Consider the following 20868-nt stretch of genomic DNA (forward strand, 5'->3'; position numbering starts at 1 on the left):
TATAATGGGTATTAAAAAGCTGGTCAAGTTTGAAAAGAGAGGTGATGGGATATCATTGCGTATTAAGTGCTCGTCATCTCTCGCCAGATCAGCATGAGATGAGAGTCCGATCCCTGCGTTTCTGGTCAGACAGTAAACCTCTGGTTGTACATTTTGCAGGTAGTGAGTGAGCAGCAGCTCAATGCGGAAGGGACGTTGCTGAGGTGAAATCCAGCGCCACATTCCAAATTAGAACCCTGATACACTCCGCCCGCAGCTGGATACAGCCAGGTAATGTACAACCTGTGTAATTTCCTTCTGAACTCCTGGCAGATTCCTGGCCGCATTTACTGAGGGCTTTAAATCCATTTACGTGGCCAGCTTTGGCTGCTGCTGCTGCTGCAGATTTTATTCTCGCATTGAAGTCATCGAGCAGGTTATTTTGCCTTTTTGAGAAGTGTTCATTGTTTCCCTCTTCCCCTTAGTTTTTCGAGTTGGGTGGTGGTTTAAATTAAAATCCACTTTAAATTGAAGAGGGTAAATGAACGCTTCTTTTCCTTATCCGCCTCTTCACACCTGCCCCCCTCCCCCCCCCCCCCAAAAAAAGGCTCCACTGTTTTCAATTTACCCTTTACTTCTGCCTGTTCCTGTACTGTAATTTTTTTTTCGCTATCCAGGATGGTTATTCAGAGAGCAGTGGGAATACTGGATTTTTCTGATTGTTCCTTCGAATCAGAGTGATAAGGCTGTTTAAGAAAACATCTAATGAAACCTAGGTTTATCAGGAGGTAATGATGATGCTGTATAAGATTTTAGTAAAACCAATATTAGCCTTTTGTATCATAACATTATGGAGCACAGAAGAAAGCATTTGGCCAGGCGTGGCTGTGCTGGCTCTTTGATAGAGCTGTCTGTCCATTTTAGTCATACAACCTGGCTTTTCCTTCCTAATAATGGTGCAAATTAGTCCTCAGCACAAATTAGTGTGACTATATTAATTGGAGCCTGCCCAATCCTGCACTGTTACTTCTGGTGTTCCCCAAAAATCTACCCTTGACCACTACCTCCTCATCTACATGCTGCCCCTCAGCAACAGCATCTAAGAATTCTGCTGAAGAGTCATACGCACTCAAAACGTTAACTGTGTTCCTCTCCGCAGATGCTGCCAGACCTGCTGAGTTTTTCCAGGTATTTTTATTTTTATTTTTGTCTAAGAACACATACAACCCAGCTCTACCTCACCAGTACCTCTCTCAACCCCTCCACTGTCTAAGTTAACAGACTGCTTATCTGACATCCAGAACTGGATGAGCAGAAATTTCCTCTAATTAAATATTGGGAAGACTGGAGCCACTGGCTTCAGTGCCCGCCACAAAATCAGCTTCCTCGCCACCGACTCCACCCCACTCCCTGACAACTGTCTGAGGCTGTCAGACCCTTACCAGCGCTGCTGTCGTGTTTGACCCCAAGGTGCGGCTTCAGACAGCCTCACTGAGACTGCCAATTTTCACCTCTGAACCATTGCCCAACTCTGTCCCTGCCTCAGCTCATCTGCCACTGAAACTCTCATCCATACCTTTTTTATTCCAGCCTTGATTATTGCAATGTGCTCCTGGCTGGCCTTACACATTCCACCCTCCCTAAACTTGAAGTCATCCAAAATCTCTGCTGCCCATGTTGTAACTTGCACCAAGTCCCATTCATACATCACCCTTGTGCCCTAATCTACATTGGCATCCAGTTAAACAATGCTTCATTTGTTTTATTTTTAAATTCTCTTTCTTGGTTTCAAATCCCTCCATGGTCTCACTCCTCCCTATCTCTGTAATCTCTTCCAGCCCTACAGCCCTCTGAGATATATGTCCCTCTAATTCTGGCCTCTTGAGCATCCCTGAGACCTTAAACTCTGGAATTCCCTCTCTAAATCTCTGTGCCTCTCCACCCTCCTCTAAGGTGCTTCTTAAAACCTACCTTTTCAACCAAGCTTTTGTATATCTGCCCCAATATCTCCTTATGTTGCTTGATGTCAGACTTTATTACACAGCATTCCTGTGAAGTGCCTTGAGACATTTTACTACATTAAAGACGCTATATAATGTATATGTATATGTATAAGCTGTTGACTGAAGTAACAACATTCGAGCTGCTGTACATAGTTCTAAGATGTTCTTTACATAAGTTTAATATGCACTATAGACAGGTAGAATTTCTAATTACCATTCTCACTGATCCAATGGCTGGAAAGTTCCTGGTGGAATCTGCTTCCTTCACTCCTTTAGGTTGTGAAATCCAGGTCTTAACAATCCTGTGTGAGAAAAAAAGAATTCCTTGCTGTTTCCTCTAGGTTTTTTGTCAATTGTTTTAAACCCATGATTTCTCATTCCTGACTCACGTTCCTGACTCACTCGCTGGAGGAAACAATTTAGAGAGGGCAGAAGTAACAACAGTAACAACTCGGCATTTGTGCAGTGCCTTTTGCATAGTAAATCGCCTCGAGGTGTATCACAAGAGCATAATCAGACAAACATTGACAGAGCCAAAGAAGATGACAATACAACAGGTGGTTAGAGCATTGAAGGAGCATCTTAATGCAGAAGTTAAGCTATTGTGAGGCACAAAGGAAAACTTGAAAAATTAGATCATTCCTCCAATGAAAAAAGAAGTGTGGTATAGTGTGATAGATATGTTGAAAAAATTATCAAAGCGTGAAACAAAGTAGACAGATGTCTATTTCCAGTAGTTGAGGAAGAAAGAACAAGGGCCATTAATATGAGGTCAAGTGAAATTTAGAATCAAAGGCAGGAGAACCATCTTTGCCTGGAATTGCAAGGGTGTGAAATTTGCTTCCATGTTTATTGGTTGTTGACATTCAAGATTGGATGAAAGAAAAGAGGTTATAAGGATATGGGAGGAATAGGCTGGGTAAACGTTACTATTTACTCATTTGGAGGGTAAGCACTAATGGTTGGGTTGAATGGCCTGTGTTACAATTTTTAGATATTATTTCTGTGATTATTTCTCTAATGATATAGACTGAGAATAATAGTTGAACAGTTGAGACAACACCTTGAAATCAGCCTTTGTAAAGTTGATTGTTTGTATTTACTCAAGTTTAATTTTTTTTGGACATCTGTGGCCAAGATGCAGATGTGTTCTCCATGATATTTAAGTTGCAATCTGAACAGTAACCCAAATGAATCCAAGCTAACTAATCAGCAAGTGTGGAGCTCGAGCTTGTGGATCTTTGCCTCGGCTTCAAGATTCAACTATAACTTTTTACCCTTTGCAATCTTACTGAAAGTGATGACTCAGTCGCAGGACATGGGTCCACAGGTGCTGCCCATACTCTGCTACTTCATGCAAATCCCATTTTTGGGTGTAAGTCAACACTGTATTGGTAGGAAATTTAATTCTGGGGAAGCATCGTTGCGGAGTGCAGTGTTGTCCTTGCCCGACATTTACACACACCTTTTCCAATGTGCATCAGGAGCATTTTCCAACTCCAAGCTGCCTAGCCTTTGGCATTCCACATGACAGGTGTAGCTGTCAGTCTCCTCAACCATTTGCTCACCTCTGTCTTTGATATCTTGGTCCCAATAAAACCCATCTGACCTTTGCAGCTCCCCCGAGTATGGTCTCCAGCCTTGGTCCCTCAAGTTCCAAGAGACACAAACAAAATGTTAATGTACAAGTGCAATTTTGTTGTTTTCTGTCAAGGCTTCCCTCCACTCCAGGGTTCAACCTGGAGAGGAAAGAAACCCAGTTTCAGTTCTTGCACCAGCTACCACCACCTTGTACCATACCCTACCATGTGTTGGCGACCATGGACTTCCATTGGATTGGTCCATGATTCTGCTTGGCAAAGTACTGCAGTGGTTTGCAGTATTGCTGACCAGGAAATGCTCCCGCTCTTACTGTCTGTCATCAGGCCTATTGGAAGGATTTACAGGCTGATAATCAGCCTGTTTGGCCACGCTATGACCATATCTTCCATAGCCATTGAGCCCTGAAGTGGGACTTGAACCCGGAGCTTCTGACTCGGAGGTAGGGTCCCTGTCACTGCGCCACAGGACCTCCCACCTTGTACTAATCATACCCTTCAAACCTTTTCCCCTGGCGACTCCACTCTCACCAGCATGAGGAGCTCATGAGCTTCTTTATTGAGGCTAACTGTTCAGTTGCCTTTGTTACCCCAACCTCCCCACTGGCCAGCAAGTCAAACCTGCTCTAACCCTGGCTCTTGGCTCACACCATTCTGTGGTTTCTCTTCTTGTCCTCTTGGAGCTTATTTTGCCCAAGTGGCTTGCTTCTTGCTCCCCAGTCTGCATTCCTAGTGTCAGTCAGTCAACTTCCCTTCCTGTTGTTCATGCTAACTGATATTAAACACATGAGAGAGAAAGAATTAGAAGGATATGCTGATAGAGTTAGATGAAGTCGGGTGGGAGGAACCTCACCTGGAGCATAAACATGGGTGAGACCAGTTAGGCTGAATGGTCTGCTCTGTTCTGTATGTTCTATGTAATACTTCAGTGCAAGTATTGATGAAAGCCTCACTTATGCCTTTGTATCCTCTAGTTTTTGGCTGGCCTCCCATTCTCCACCCCATGTAATCTTCAGCTCTTCCAAAACCCTGCTGCCCAAATCACGTCCTATACCAAGAGCTGCTTATTCATTACCCTGGCCTAGCTGCCTTTTGTTTCATCACCACCTCAAATTTCATAATCTCATCCTAGTATTTAATGCTGCTCCCATCTCTAACTTCCTTCAGGCCTAATTTCCCCCTCCCCAGCCCAAACTCTCCATTCCTCTGCTTCTGGTTTCTTGTGCAATTTCCCTCTTTGCTTTCACCCCTCTGTTTCTGATTGTGTCATCAACTATATAGACCTATACATATGAATTTCCTGCCTTAATGTGCCTGCCTCCCATTCATCCTTTCAGCCTCTCTTTACAATCTTTTGAACAAGATTTTGGTAGCCTTATCTGATATCCACCTTCAGCTTGTTGCCCATTTCTTTAATATCCCCTGTTTAGCAGCTGGGAATGTTTTTTCTGCATTAAAGGCGTTGCACGAACGTGAGTTCTCAATCCCAGGAGTTAGGAGGCAATTAGTAGAACCTTAATGGAGCTGACTTCACCCAAGTTTCTTCTTGATTCATATGAATCACGTCATTTGGGGTGCTTAACCAAAGGAGGATTATGTAGAATGCTTAGTAAAATCCAATCCCCCAAATTGCACACTCTTTTATTACATGTGTGGTGATCTAGGTCTTGTCCTATTTGTCCTGCTTCCGTTCAGCACAGCTTTGAGTTGCCCCTGATGAGTCTCTCATCGCCATTTTGGTTTTCAGCAGTGCGGCTCTTGCTGCTCAAGCTTTTCATTTTCACTGTGAAAGAGTTAAAGTTGCAATTAGATCCCAAACCATCGGTACCTTAGAATTGCCCTTGTAGAATTACAGTATTCATCATTTGATAATTATCACAAGCTTTGCAGTAAATAGGATACCAAAAATTTTGTGACTGATTTATTCAGGCTTGTAAAGACTTTTTTTTGTCATTTTAACCAAAGTCATCCTGATACGCTGGCTGGTTGGAATAATGCGTTATTGAGTTTTGTACTTGCAGTTGGACTTTTCTCATTTTGTGATGATGGTCCTGTGGAATATTCAAACTCCCATTTATGATACCAATGTCTAATCAGTCATTTAATGAGTGTAAGTGGACTTTCTGCCCCTCGGTTAGCTTTTTGGCTACCCTGAACCAGTTTAAAGTTAGTACGATGATAGGTAGTTGTCATTCTTGCATCTTCTTTTTGAACCTTGTACCTTTTTTTTATTTGATTTGTTCACTCTTGGTTTGTTTTGAATGGGTTGAGCTTTGGTCCACGTGCCAGTTATTGTTGTGCATTGTTTGAACCTGATTTGTCCCTGACATGCTTAAAAACATCCATTAGTCAGAGAATAGGAATGGTTGAGTAAACCTGAACTGTGACTTGAGGTGAGTCACTCATCACTACTGATTATAGTCGCGTGCTAGGCAAACGAATCAAAGATTAATGCCATTTGAGTAAATGAGACTTTCTCATTAGTGAGTATACTAACAACCTACAAACATCGGTATTTCATTACTTTGACATTACGTGCTACAGCTTGAATTTATTTACAAATCATTAATGTATCCAAAGCTTGTGTGAGGTTCCGTGCATGTGGAAATGTTTATTCTTGCCCTCACCCCCCTTTTTCCCAAGCATGCCGTGCACCATTTTGGAAGCTTTTGTACCAACACAAATTGTCTAGTATCCCTGGCTATTAATGTTCTACTTGAAGGCTTTTTAACTTTGAGCAACCCTCCTCCTCCTCCTCCATCTGAATTGACACTCCTCCCCAAGAAGGCTGTAGACAATCTGTAATGTGAGGGGCAGGGCAGGGGTTGTGAAACAATGCCTTCTGAACTGTTGCTGGGTCAAAGTCATGGAACTCCCTTTCTAATAGCACTGTGGGTGTACCTACACTAGGACTGCAGCGGTTCAAGAAGGCACTCACCACCACTACCTTGAGGGCAGTTGGGGATGGGCAGCAAATGCTGGCCTAGCCAGCAATGTCCATGCCCCATGAAAGAATAATTAAAGAGAGATCTACGACGCAACATACCCTCCTTGAGGCTGCTATGCTGCTTTTAATAGAGGGATTTTACTTGAAATATTCATATACGTGCAAGTTCTTGCAAAGGAGCAGAAATCTATGCTTGTCAAATGAGCATTATCTGGTTTCAGAGCGTTATACATATTCTCCACCAGTGCATCATAGTTTTGCATAGCTGGGAAGAACAGGACTGGCTGCATGGCATCTCCTGTTAACTGAACAACTGAGTCCTTGCAGTATATCTAAATGATATTTCATGGGCTTTTGTCATTCCCATTGCAAAGCAATACGTTTGAGGATGTTAAAATGATTCGGTTATTGGCGCTTTCTAAATTTCTGGCATGCTAGAGTATCAAGGACAGCTGATACTGAAACAAAAGTTCAACTGTTCAAGGCTAGTTTAACCTCCAATCTGTCGGCCATAGAGTTTAGGGTTGGCATTCAAGGCAAAATCCACTATTTGCAAATGTATGCTCCAGTCCAGCACAATTCAAGCTCTTTTCATGGGAAAGACCTAATAAGCGTGTGTCTGTGTGCACACAATTGAGAAATTATTTCATAACATTATAGCCAGTGACGACTGTGAAAAACATTTATATGTTTAAACATAAACAAACTTATTTAGTGAATATGAACCCATCCTCCGAACAACAAAGGTAATGACGTAAAAACAAGAAGCTGGAAAAAAATCAGGTCAGGCAGCATCTGTGAGGCCTGTAACCCCTGGTAAAAACTAGAAACAGTTAGAGATGTGGCAGGTTTTACACACGTACAGATTTTATGCTCAAGTCTCTGAGTGGGACGTGAACCTACAACCTTCTGACTCAGACGGAAACTAAAAGGTTGTGACTCACCAGTTTGGTGAGATATGAAACTAATTATATAGGATTTGGTTAAGGCCATTTTTTATAAACTGAAAAAAGGGATTAATTTGGCTTGGTGGGACAGCAAAGATGTTCTGGTTGCTCCTGTGCGCTTCCTGCAATGAGCTGAGATATGTTCTGTGCATGATATCTGTACTTTGTTTTGCTTTTAAGTTACTGATCTTATGAATCAGCTGAGGTTACTATGGATTTTAGTTGAATGCGCACAAGAAAAAAAGTGGCGTTGGAACTTTAGCAATCTCTGTCAAGGAGTGGCAACATGTGGGTTTGAGAAATCCCAGTCTTGTACTCTCCTTCTACCTGGTGAGGGACAATTTCAGCGAGGATGTTGTTCTTTTTTTATGCGTCCATGGGATGGGGGTGTTGCTGGCTAGGCCAGCATTTATTGCCCATCCCTAATTGCCCTTGAGAACTGAGTGGCTTGCTAGGCTATTTCAGAGTCAACCGCATTGCTATGGGTCTGGAGTCCCATGTAGGCCAGACCAGGTAAGGGATGGCAGATTTCCTTCCCTAAAGGACACTAGTGAACCAGATGGGTTTTTATGACAATTGACAATGGTTTCATGGTCACCATTAGACTTTTAATTCCAAATTTTTCTTTTATTGAATTCAAAATTCACCATCTGCAGTGGTGGGGTTCGAACCCGTATCCCCCCAGAGCGTTATCCTGGGTTGCTGGATTACTAGTCCAGTGACTAAACCACTATGCCCCCACTCCCCCGCCTCTTCCACCTGATGGAGATCCCATTTCAGAGCAGCATTGGCAAATTATCTGCTCTCATGACTAGAATTCGAGAATCATGGACATGTACTCAAGAGTTAATGCTGCAAAACAGAGATTTTTCAGGAACTAATTGGATCAGTCCTGCCCCGGAGATATCCTTCTAACTAGGTCAAGCTGAAGAAAAATTACTTGCTAATTATTACAAACAGCTGCTTTTCCACATGAGAGATTTATTAAAAGTCTGATAACTCATCATACAAGATGGCTGATAGGTAGGAAAGTATGTTGTGAAGAGGACATGAGGTTGCAGATGGATATAGATGGGTTGAATGAGTTGGGCAAAGATCTGGCAAATGGAGTTTAACGTGGGAAGTTGTTCACTCTGGCAGGAAGAACAAAAAAGCAGAGTACTACTTAAATGGAGGACGTCTGCATAATTCTGAGGTGCAGAGGGATCTAGGTGTTCTAGTACATGAGTCACAAAAAGTTAGTATGCAGGTACAGCAAGTAATTAAAAAGGCTAATGGAATGCTATCCTTTATTACAAGAGGGATTGAACATAAAAGTAAGGATGTTATACTTCAGTTATACAGGGCATTGGTGAGACTGCACCACTGTGTGCACATACTGTGTGCAGTTTTGGTCTCCTTATTTAAGGAAGAATGTAAATGCACTGGAGGTGGTTCAAAGGAGGTTTACTAGATTGATACCTGGAATGAGTAGGTTGTCTTATGTGGAAAGGTTGGATAGACTGGGCTTGTTTCCACTGGAATTTAGAGAGTGAGGGGTGATTTGATTGAAGTATACAAGATCCTGAACGGCCTTGACAAGATGGACATCGAAAGGATGTTTCCTCTTGTGGGTGAGTCCAGAACTAGGGGACACTGTTTTAAAATTAGGGGTTGCCCTTTTAGGACAGAGATGAGGAGAAATTTTTGCTGAGGGTTGTGCGACTTTGGAACTCTCTGCCTCAGGAGGTGGTGGAGGCGGGGTCATTGAATATTTTTAAGGCAGAGGTAGATAGATTCTTGTTAGGCAAAGGAATCAAAGGTTATTGGGGTTAGATGGGAATGTGGAAATCGAAACACAAGAAGATCAACCATGATCTTATTGAATGGTGGAGCAGGCTCGAGGGGCCAAATAGTCTACTTCTGATCCTATTTCTTATGTTCTTATGTGGCAAGAGAGGGTAGGCTTCAAGGAAACAGCTTTCTTTTGTGGCGTTTCCTTCTACAGAACATGCATCTCACAAAAATGATCAATTCGATCTGTTTTTCTCCCCTCAAGAATGTAAACAACTCTTTCCTTGTTTAAAAAATCTGCCTGATTGTGGCTAGCAAGCTGGCGTTATGTCCAGACTATCCAACCAGCTTATCTGTTCCAAGAACTGAACAAAATTTCAAAAGCATTCTCAAAAAGCCATTAGGAACATTTAGTAAAGACTGGATTGACCTGCAGTTCAACAAATAATGAGATGGTTCTCCCGGTGGCCCACACATTACCTGGTGTGCCACTGAGGCTGACAGAGCCGAGAGTGCCAGGTTCCTTTCCCTGTCTCTGCTGCAATAGTTGACCTCGCTTGGAGCCATACAGTTGGTTTGGCCTCCCTTGGGCAAGGGACAACAACATTATTAGAGTTCCTCCATTCTTGATGGCTATCTAGTGACATCTGAGAGTGTGGGTGTCATTGGATTCACAGCTGATGCCCTCCATAGTAAAAAGCTTGTTCAAACTCTCCTTGTAAGCTCACGTGAAGAAGAGGTACCAATGAGCTGATGACTTCATTGGAAGCATGAGTTGGCTTTGTTGAGAGGGAAGAAAATTGGAAAGGGAGGTCCGGGTTGGACGACATGGCACAAATTCCTTTGGCACAAAGTGAAATGCATGACCTGTAGAAGGAAGCCCCACAAAACAGCTGCCTCCTTGAAGACAGCCCTGTCTTGCCACATCAGTCATTTTGTATGATGTGTTATTGTGAATCAAACTTCTAAAAAATCTCTCGTGGAAAAGCAGCTCTTGTAATAATTAGCAACTAGTTTTCTTCAGCTTGATCTAGTTAGAAGGATGTCTCTGGAGCGGGGCTGAGACAATTAGTTCCTGAAAAATCTCTGTCTTGCAACACAGAAGTTGTTCCTGAGTGCGGCTTTGTTGCCCATCTTGGTGTGCATACACTTGTCAAACAGAACTTAATTGAACATTCACATAGCTTGAACAGTTTCGATTGGGCACTCAAAAGTTTAGAATGCCCTATTCCCACTACTCTTTCACAATGTCCACCCTAATGTCAGAGCCTGCCATTGAGAACATCTTCTTCAATGTCTTCTGTCTCCCTTTGGAATCTAGATTAACAATCCCTTTGTTTCGGTAACAGTTGACTTTATTAATGGAGGGAGGATTTCATGAAAGAGTGGTCACAGTCAGATTTGAATGTAGCGAATGGGTTAGATGTTGCTGTTACTGTGACAACAGGGCCGCCCAAGCTGGCTAAGGCACTTGTTTGGAACAGATGTCCTTTACAGGTTTTGCACTGCCTCACGTTTTTCTCTGGGCCGTAGACTTCCCACTGCCTTTGACTAATCCTGTCATTTTCAGCTGATGTGCCCTGATTTTATTTTAACGTCACTGATTGCACCTTTACTTGGACAATGGAAGTTGTTAACCTGCTGAATTAGGATTATTATCATTCAGCGTTTCAAAACCATGATCTGGTTTCCGCCCCACCCCCCCTCCCCACCTGCCAGTGGCTACTTGGGACTTTTCATCAGTGGCACAAGTGTGAAAAGAACATTTTGCTTTACTGTGCTCAATTTATGGATATCGAGTGTTCCCATTATTTCATTAGCCTGTGATATAATTTGACCGTTGTAACTTGCAGGCTAGTTTGGAATTTGATAAAAGAAAAAACTCTTTGTTGTGGAGCTGGTGGTGTACAGGAGGAAGAACTGCAGTTTTCTTTCCTGTTTTGAACTCCGCCCCCTCCCGCCTCCTTAAAACATGGAAACACATTCATATAAATCCCTTATTTGGAATATATTTTGGTATAAGAAAACTTTTTATGATCCAATGCATATTGTTCATGGACTCGATGTTCCTTTTCAGGAAGAAAATGAAGCCTGTTAAAATTGCTGTTTGAATCCTGTTAATTGCTTTCAAATGAGGATAGTTGGCCTTGTTTGCATTTTGCTAGGAGCCGTTCATCGCCCACCCAAACAGTAGGTTATATAACATTTTGAAATCCATAGTCAGCTGGTGAGTCCGTGGATGTTAGGGATTTTAAAATTTTAGGAAATGTTGGTAATTTTTCTGATTTACCAGATAAATGGAATATTAAATCTCCAATATATTTCTAGTCTGACGACTTAGTAAATAGCAAAAGAAAAATCCCGTGTTATTGTTAGTATATGCATGGCAATTCAGGCTCCTTCTTTACCCCATCTACTTGCGATACTTTTGGTAGCAGCTTCAATTGCTTGAATTGACAGAAATCTCTGAGGCAGGAATATATCTTCAACTCATTCAGCCCCATCTCCGAGGAAAAGTAATTTTGGCTGCTGTTTAATTTGAAATAATTATAGTTTTCAAAATATACAGGCATTGAATACTGTTCTGGCATACGTAATTATTCTGGACCTGGCACTTGATAACACATTGTGCTGCTTAGTCCAGTAATGTTGTTTCCCTGCAGTTATCAGCTTACATTTACTTCTGTGTAACTATTGTGTGTAAAACCAGCACCAGGTTGTTGAGCATGCGTATTGCTGAAAGGTGGTGTGCAGTTTTTATCCTTGATCTGTGCTGCGTTAGTCAGGTAGGTAGCAGAGGCGCAAGAGTTAGACACAGCGTAGGTGGGAAATTGTGGTCCTAACAGTGTAGGTGAAGGTGAGAGCAAAATGAATTATGTTGCTTTTCATGATTGAATAGACTAATGGCATTTTGCCTGAAACATGATCACTCCTGATGAGTTGATGGAGTGCTGCCGGCCTCATGAGTTGCTAGCCACCAAAAGAAGGAAACTGGTGGGGGAATGGGGAAGAGCTGCCTCTGTAAATTGATTTTGAGGTGTAAGATTGTAAAGTGTTCCTGGTATGGGTAGTTGGATACTAATATTGCTGAAGTTGTATCACAATCAGAAATTTCAGCACAAGGGGAGGCCATTTGGCCCGTTGTTCCTATGCTCGTGCATTGGAAGACCCTTCTTCAATACTGTTTCTTTGCTTTTTCCCCTCGAGCCTTGAATTTAACTGTTTAACATGAAGCTTATAATAGATCAGACTGCTTTAATAGTTTTTGTCAGTACATATAATGAATAGCTTACTTCCTGATAATGCTGCAATATAACCAGTTGTTCCTACTTCCCTATACACTTCTCACATTGAGTGCACTCTGCTGAAAGCTGGGGAGTGGGAAGGTGGAAGAAGCCTTCCTTAAAACTGATCATTTCTGGAATATTAAGTGGCAAACAGTAAATAAGGGGCAGGGAAAGTAGGGGATGCTGATATTTCTGCAGTTGGCTTGAGGTAAGCTGTTAAACTATCCGATAGCATTGCTGTCCTGTAGCTAGCTCCCTGCTGGGTGTCACAAACATAATAGCGTTAATTGAGATCTTTGCAATGCTTGGCAATCGTTTTTGTGATATATGAAGAAAGATGCCCAATGTGTATAGTGCTTTTCGTTTAACCCTTGCCTATTCGTTGATTGTGTGAAGGAGGCGTCTGCCTTGCATTTTAACAGCCAGTCTCTCCAGGAGTAGCAGGGGTTATCATCGGTCATTGACTGCACCGGCAATTTGAACAGGGAGAGCTGCTGTCTCATGCCTGTTATGAGACATGTCATAAAGTGAGCAACTGTACACTACTCCTCAGAGAAATATTGAGAATCATATGCAGTGTTTGTCTGAGATCTTGAATAGCGTACACTTGCTGAATCTGAGTGGAATATGACGTGGTAGAATGATTAAGCACTCCTTTTAAATTTTGACGAAATAGTTGTCATCAGACTTGACGTGGAAGGCCTGTTTGCAGCACCAGGTGTGTGACTAATATTATGATGAAGATGCACTTTTAATTTTCTATCAAGGTTAAATATCTTTCTTTGGTCATAACTGCATTTACACAGGTTTTATATCAACTAATGAAACTGAACCTGTAGGTATGAATTATGGTATTCAGGTCATAAGAGCTGTGATATGCAAACTCTACAGAGATATTTAGAAGAGAAGTTGACAACTCAAGTTTAAATTGTTTTAATGTCTTGTGTGGTTACCTGACCCTCCATCGCCACTTTGTACAGTGACGTATCTCATATATGATAATATCTTTGTAGCATTAGCATTTTCTGCTTTACTGCTTTGTAGGTTTTTTTTGACAAACTCAAGTACTGTGTTGAGGTATTAACGCAAAACAAAATTCAGTTGGAATAGCTCGGATGGGAGCGTGTGTTAATGAAGATTGATTGGTGTGTGGGCGTGTTTTGTGAATGCCAAATTTACCCTGAAAATACATATGGTTCTCCACACTATCTGCTTCTATGTGCATATGGGACATTGGCATAGGTTTTGAGATTGTGACTGGTCAGACAAAAGCATAAGGCTGACGTTGATTGACACCGCAAATTCTGTTAAACAGTCAATCCCTACAGAGGAATACTGCTGCAACATAGGATATAATTAGAATAATTCCCATATTGCAGTTTGAGAGCAAACTGATGGGAGTATTGTGAGCTGTCTGTGTTCCAGCCAACTGGTTGTGTACATCCTAATTTTCCTTAATCGGTCTGCAGGTCTCCTTTTTAACTTGGTTTAAGGAATAGAATGACTGTATTTTCAAGACGGAAGAAGCATGTCTGCTTTTAGAAGGGGTCATATGAAGTCAGTTGTTATTGGAATAGAACTTGCTTGTGGCAAAAACCTTGACCTCTTCTTTTTGTGAGAGAGGCTTGAAAAGGCAGTAAATCATCATCAGCTCAAGTCCATGTTCTTGAACTATGTTCAGCCCACAGAGAGATTTTATAAATAAAACTTAAAACAGAGTTTCTACTTGTTTAAAATCTCATACTGTTTTATTGGATTATTTTTTAAATATTGGTGTTGAACCTTTTTTTTTTAAATGTTACTGGCTTTTGTAGATTTGTAGCACAAGAACTTTTTTTTATTTGCAGAGAAAGACACAGAGAGGAAAGGGTTTAAATGTGCTCTTTTAATATAATGACCACTTCCTAAAATACTCCGGGAGTCGAGTTTTCTCGTTACCACTGCAGTGAATTGAATTTGACTTGTTTGCTGGCTGCTTGATATCATTAGTAAGTGGAAGGCTGGTGTATGTGATCTGCACCTGCGGGCATTGGGTGGGAAGATATGTGTCGTACAGAGTGGGGTGAGTGATAAACTGCCTGCTGATTGGCTGGGCAGGCAGCACTCAGTTGCTGGGAGAGGGACTAACCTTAACGCAAAGCAGGGAAATGAAATATTGAGCAGGAGCTCCGAAACCAGGAACAGGCTGTCAACCAGCATTAGGTAGATTAATGAAGAAAAATAAAACTCCATTCACTGGTGTTTAGCCGAGCTCCTGTTGTGGCCCAACCTTTTAATAAGCGATCTAAATGTTCTGCGGTGATATCGCAAGATAATTGTGGATAAGGGAAGCCATTCAGCTCCTTTTAGTTTGCTCCGCCAGGAACAACGTCATACATTTTAAATCTTCTCCTCTTCCACCTCCTCTGCTGTCCTCAATATCCCATGTCGGAACATCCCTTGTGCTGTATGCTAGGCATATGTCAGGGACAATGTGTTGCTTAAAATATGCGTACAAATATTCTGAACCCTGAAGCTTTTTTTTATTACAGCAGAAATGTCACCCCCAATCCTCTTGAGTTATGAGGGAAGGGTGATGTACCAGGACTGCAGCATTCGCTGAATGCGTTGAAATGTGTATAAAGACCTGAAATCAGATAAATGCAAACCCCTTGAGAAAAAACACTGGTTGCAATTTAGCTCTGTAATCTGTTCTGTGCGAGGACATTAGGATAGTGCCTGAGTGGAATTTTTAATCTTATCTTGAGCCTTTAAATTGTCAATTTCTGAAAGCTTTTCTGAAGCTTCTTAAATGCTGCAAAAGTTTATTTCTTCTTTGTGCTTTATCCATTTTCCCTTCCCATCCACACCTTGCCCTCCAAATAAAACCATTCCACCTAGCCTTCAGTTTGATGCTTTCCCCTGCAGGACAGCTTAAAGCTTATCATTTCACCATGGGCAGAATCTTCTGTTTGGCCCGTGGGGGCAGGCCCTGCACACCGACGCATAAAATAACACGTGGTGATGTTGGGCGGAGCGTCCTGATGTCACCGTGCGTCATTACGATCTTTCGTTCGGCAGGCGCACACCGGAGTCGGTTGCGCGCCCGCCGGACTGTCAAAGGCCTGTTAAGGCCATCAATAAAACAATCAACCAATTTGACAGGGCTGCCCGTCCAACCTTAAGGTTGGCGGGGGGGGCAGGCGAAGAGCCCAGACGGCCCTCTCACTTTTCATGAAACCTCATCCACGGGTGGGATGAGGTTTCATGAAGTGCTTAATAAATTAATAAATATTTTAATGCATTTCATAAACATGTCCCAGCTCATGTGACGCTGTCACATCAGGGGACATGTGTAAATTATTTTTTACCTTTTATTAAAAATTCTCATTCTGAAATTAATCTCCCTGGGGCAGCTCCATGCCTCACGGAGATTCCTGTGCTCTTTCATGCGTGTGCGCGAAAGAGTTCAGGCCCTGATTCTCCCTACTCCCCCCTTCCTGCACAGGTAGTACTGAGTGCTACCGGGCGCGTCTTAATTCGCCCGCCCATGTAAAATGGTGGCACGCAGCCGATCACGGGTGGTGATCGGCCCGCCCGACGGGGAGAAAATTCTCTCCCATAAGTGCAGACAGAAGTGAAGTATGTTTTCTGCTCCCCCCTTTCTTTACACTAGCATAACATTAAGCAGTAAGGATATGTGTTTAATCAACCAGTTCTATCATACAGACTGGGTGATGTTACGCCCTATTTTATGGTCTAAGGGTTCAGATCTCATTACTACGTAAATCACAGGAAGAAACTTGGAGAAGTGGTTTTCACACGCCTTCAGAGTTTCTCATCCTCTTTTCCCCTCCCCAATCCACCCCACCCCACCCCACCAACCTCACTCCCTCAAAGATTGCACTTTTTTTTTTGGATATTCACTGTGCTGAAGCAAAGAAACTTGCCAATGACAAAAAATAGCTGATCTGACTTTGGAGTGTGAAATTATACGATTCATAGGCAGACTTTTAGGGAGGTTTGCAGCTCTGAAGCAGAATAGTGGGAGTCTGCTACTTCTCAGTTGGATGGCTGTTATTGTATCTTCAGTGTACCCTGCTTGAGTAAAGAAGAAGAGTTCAAAATTATCACAATTGTGGAAAGGGAAATTGGTCATTTAACACTTACAAAACGTCACCATTGCATTGGGTGCTGATGATTTTTGCCTGAGAGTTGGCAGTCTGACAGCTGGGTTTTTCTCTCTACTCCTGTTAAACCACAAAGCCCACAGTGTACCTGAACCACATCAGGCACAGCTGGCAAGAAAAGGAGCAGGAAGTTCTAAGATGCAATGGTAGTTTTCATCTTGCTCCTACGAAGCAGCAGTGTGATGCACTGTGATAGCCAGGAAAGAAAATTTTGCACACACAGTGCCTGGGGAGGGGGTAAAGGAGTTGGAGAGAAGAGCATGGTTTTGTTTATTTCAGTGCCATTTGAAGTTTATAAAAGAAGTACTTCAAGCTAATGTTTGGGATGAGGCTTTTATCATTATTGAGGGCGGCTGGTTCTGGGCTGGGCCCAGAAGAGGATGTTAACAGGACTGTTCAATGCTGATCATTGACATCGTGGCTTTGGTTGGCCAGTCTGCCAGACTGGACTTGGAGAATAACCACTGGTACCATTGCTGATTATTGGAATCCCAATGATGGGGAAATTCTTTCTGGGCAATGTTATGTTAAGGGTTTCAAAAAGAACTGCAAATCCATAATGGGAAATACAGGAACTATAAATCTTTTATAAATTAGCTGAAGAGCTGAGGTGGAGTGGGTGAGGGCATTGAAGGGGGAAGAATAGAGAAGAAAATACAGTAAATTCACCACCGTTTTCAACACACTGTTTTCAGAGGGGGGGGGTGGGCGAAGGCATAGTGGTATTGTCACTGGACTAGTAATCCAGAGACCCAGGGTAATGCTCTGGGGACCCTGGTCAATAAAAATCTGGAATTAAAAGTCTAATGATGACCACAAAACCATTGCCGATTGCTGTAAAAACCCATCTGGTTCACTAATGCCCTTTAGGGAAGGAAATCTGCTGTCCTTACCTGGCCTGGCCTACATGTGACTCCAGACCCACAGCAATGTGATTGATTCTTAAATGGCCTCTTAACAAGGGCAATTAGGGATGGGCAATAAATGCTGGCCTAGCCAGCAACGGCCACATCCCATGAATGAATTTTTAAAAAAATAACTAGGTAAAAGCAAACTTCTATCAGATTTGCAATGTAGAAACTAATATGAATGTATCTTTCAGTATCAATAAATTTGATGATCTTTTTACTGACTCTTGAAATGCTTTGCTTCAGTATACATTTTAGACTGGTATAATCTTGTGGCCAGGCTGCAGTATGCAACAAACTGTGGTCATGTCCTGTACTATGTGGGCATTGCCATGGAAGACCCACTAGTAATTTATAAAGCTTGGAAATGTTCATGATTTATTGGAGAGGTTTTGATTAGCAGTCATGGAAATCAACAACTTAACTGTCCTCCAGATGTACGTTTGTTAAGTGGTATTGGTCTGAAGCTTAGTCAAGTCTGGCAATCCAAAATTCAACATGCTTTAATTCCTGGTGATTACCAGCAATGTAGTACACTAACTTAATAAACTGGAGCAAGCATGTTAAATGACCAAATAATTTGGATCGGTGGACAATATAACGTAAGGATTGTGGAATGTTTTAGCCTGTTCTCTACCAGAGTTGTCATAAATTAATATATCACAATTAGCCTGATCTGATGTCAGAGTAAGGCTGTCCTTTCAGGTGTTAAGGAAGTCAAGCTCCAACAACTTATGGGTACTGACACTCCTCTGGATGCTTCCCTTCCCTCTGACCCCATCCCTCCTTCTAATCCCAGTCCTTGCCATGTATTCACTACACCATCTGACCTCCCCCCACCACTGATGCTGAACGACCTGTGCTCAGCAAAGTTTTATTCCTTTATGCCCTCTCTTCAATGGACTTTGGACTCGGCATGATGTTGAACTCCTTTTTTTCACCTTTGCAGTCGCCCCTGTGCTTGCTGCTTTGGGCAGGAGTCTTTCCCCTGCTCAATGGACCCTTTCACTTGTCTCCAATACTCTCTCTTCATCTGGTCCCCGCCCTCTATCCTCTGCTCTTCATCTTTTCATTGAGAACTGTTGGCGAGACGTCGGCCATCTTAATTTCACTCTCCCCTCATCCACTCTAACCGGTCTGAACTTCCTGCCTTCCTTCTCTCAGGTCTAACCCTGACTTTGTTATCAAACCTACTGACAGGGGTGGTGCTGTTGTTGTCTGGAATGCCAACCTCTACCTTGCAGAACAAAAACAGAATTACCTGGAAAAACTCAGCAGGTCTGGCAGCATCGGTGGAGAAGAAAAGAGTCGACGTTTCGAGTCCTCACGACCCTTCAACAGAACTGAGTATAGTTAGGAGAGGGGTGAAATATAAGCTGGTTTAAGGTGGGCGGAGGGAGAGAGAAGTTGAGGGGGGTGGGGTGGTTGTAGGGACAAGCAAGCAGTGATAGGAGCAGATAATCAAAAGATGTCACAGACAAAAGGATCAAAGAGGTGTTGAAGGTGGTGATATTATCTAAGAAAATGTGCTAATTAAGAATGGATGGCAGGACACTCTACCTTGCAGAGGCTGGGTGCCAACTCTCAAACATTTCTTCCTACCTCCCCCTGAACTATGACCCCACCACAGGACTGCCACTGACCTCATCTCCTCTGGAGATCTTCGCTCCACAGCTTCCAATCTCATAGTCTCCCAACCCTGCACAGCCCACTTCTACCTCCTTCCCAAAATCCACAAACAGAACTGCCCTGGTAGACCCATCCTTTCAGCCTTTTCGAGCCCTACTGAACTTATTTCTTCCTATTTTGACTCTATCCTTGCCCAGTCTTTTCCATCTAAAGTAGTGATTCCTCTGATACGTCATATCAACAATTTCCAGTTCTCTGGCCCTAACCGTCTCCTCTTCACTATGGACACCCAATCCCTCTACATCTCTCTTCCCCACCAGGATGGTCTGAGGGCTCTCCACTTCTCCCTTAAACAGAGGCCCCGACAGTCCCCACCCACCACCACCCTCCTCCTGGCTGAATTTGTTCTCTCATTGAACAATTTCTCCTTTAACTTGTCTCACTTGCTCCAAATAAAAGGTGTTGCTATGGGTACCCGCATTGGTCCGAGTTATGCCTGTCATTTTGTGGGGCATGATGCCACCACCGAATACATCATTCCCTCCCCTCCCTGTCAGCATTCCGTCCACTTCTCTTATCACCCCCAACACCTCATCCCCTTCCCATAGCCCTTCCCGTGCAATCGTAGGAGGCGCAACACTTGCCCCTTTATCTCCTCTCTCCTCGCCGTCCAAGGCCCCGAACACTTTTTTTCCAGCTGAAGCAGTGATTTACTTGTACTTCTTTCAATTTAGTCTTTTTGTATTTGCTGGTTACAATGTGGTGCCCTCTACATTGGGGAAACCAAATGCAGACTGAGTGCCTGCTTTGCGGAACTACTATGCACAGTCTGCAAGCATGGTCCTGACCTTCTGGTCGTTTGCCATTTTAACGCGCCATCTTGCTCTCATCTCACATCCCTGTCCTTGGCCTGCTGCATAGTTCCAGTGAAGCCCAACAGAACTGGAGGAACAGCACCTCATCTTCCATTAAAGAACTTATAGCCTTCTGGACACAACGTTGAATTCAACAACTTCAGACGATGAACTCTGTCCTCCATTTTGAATTTTTTCCCCCTCAGGTGCCAGTTTGTATCTTGTTTTTATGTTTTTGCTTTGAGAGCTGACCTTTTGTTCTGCTATTAGCACCTACTCTGTACCAGTGCTTTGTTTCTTTACCACTCTTTGCCTTTTGTTCCATGACATCTTTGGTATTTGATCTCCCCTGCCCTCTAACCTTTCCCTGATGTTCCATCTGACCCTCTCCACTTTTCCAACAGCATAAAACCCACCACATTTCTACCTCTTCAATTCTAAAGAAGAGTCATATTGGACTGGAAACGTTAACTCCTCCACAGACCTGCTGAGTTTTTTTCTAGCACTTTTGTTTTTATTTCAGACCTCCAGCATCTGCAGTATTTTGCTTTTCTATAAAGCCATCGTTTAACCAATTAAAGTTTAATTCATCAATCGTTCACCGTCACCAACTCTGGTGTGGCTTATGCTTCTTTCTTGAAGCTGTGACTACATAATGAGGAGCTATATTTTCCATTATTTGCTAACAATAGCAAAAGAATAGAGCTGAGCATGAAGTAGGAGTGCAGATCATCAAGTCTGCTGTTTTCCCAGGATGAGTCACAGCACGGTTGG

The 20868-nt window shown here is 42.8% G+C and overlaps 1 protein-coding gene across 3 annotated transcripts in view; it reads left to right on the forward strand.

The window, feature by feature from the left end:
• Positions 1 to 159: 159 nt before the first annotated feature.
• acsl4a (acyl-CoA synthetase long chain family member 4a) overlaps positions 160 to 20868 on the forward strand; it is a 90785-nt gene continuing 70076 nt past the window's right edge. For 2 of the 3 annotated variants that reach the window (XM_078547522.1, XM_078547528.1), the window contains exon 1: positions 162 to 270. The gene's annotated coding sequence lies outside the window, so the exon portion shown is untranslated. Of the gene's footprint in view, positions 271 to 20868 lie in introns of all 3 variants that reach the window. The other variant, XM_078547525.1, reaches the window with a different exon arrangement.

The sequence above is a fragment of the Cetorhinus maximus genome, chromosome 8 (assembly GCF_964194155.1).
Source record: "Cetorhinus maximus chromosome 8, sCetMax3.hap1.1, whole genome shotgun sequence".
Classification (NCBI taxonomy): domain Eukaryota; kingdom Metazoa; phylum Chordata; class Chondrichthyes; order Lamniformes; family Cetorhinidae; genus Cetorhinus; species Cetorhinus maximus.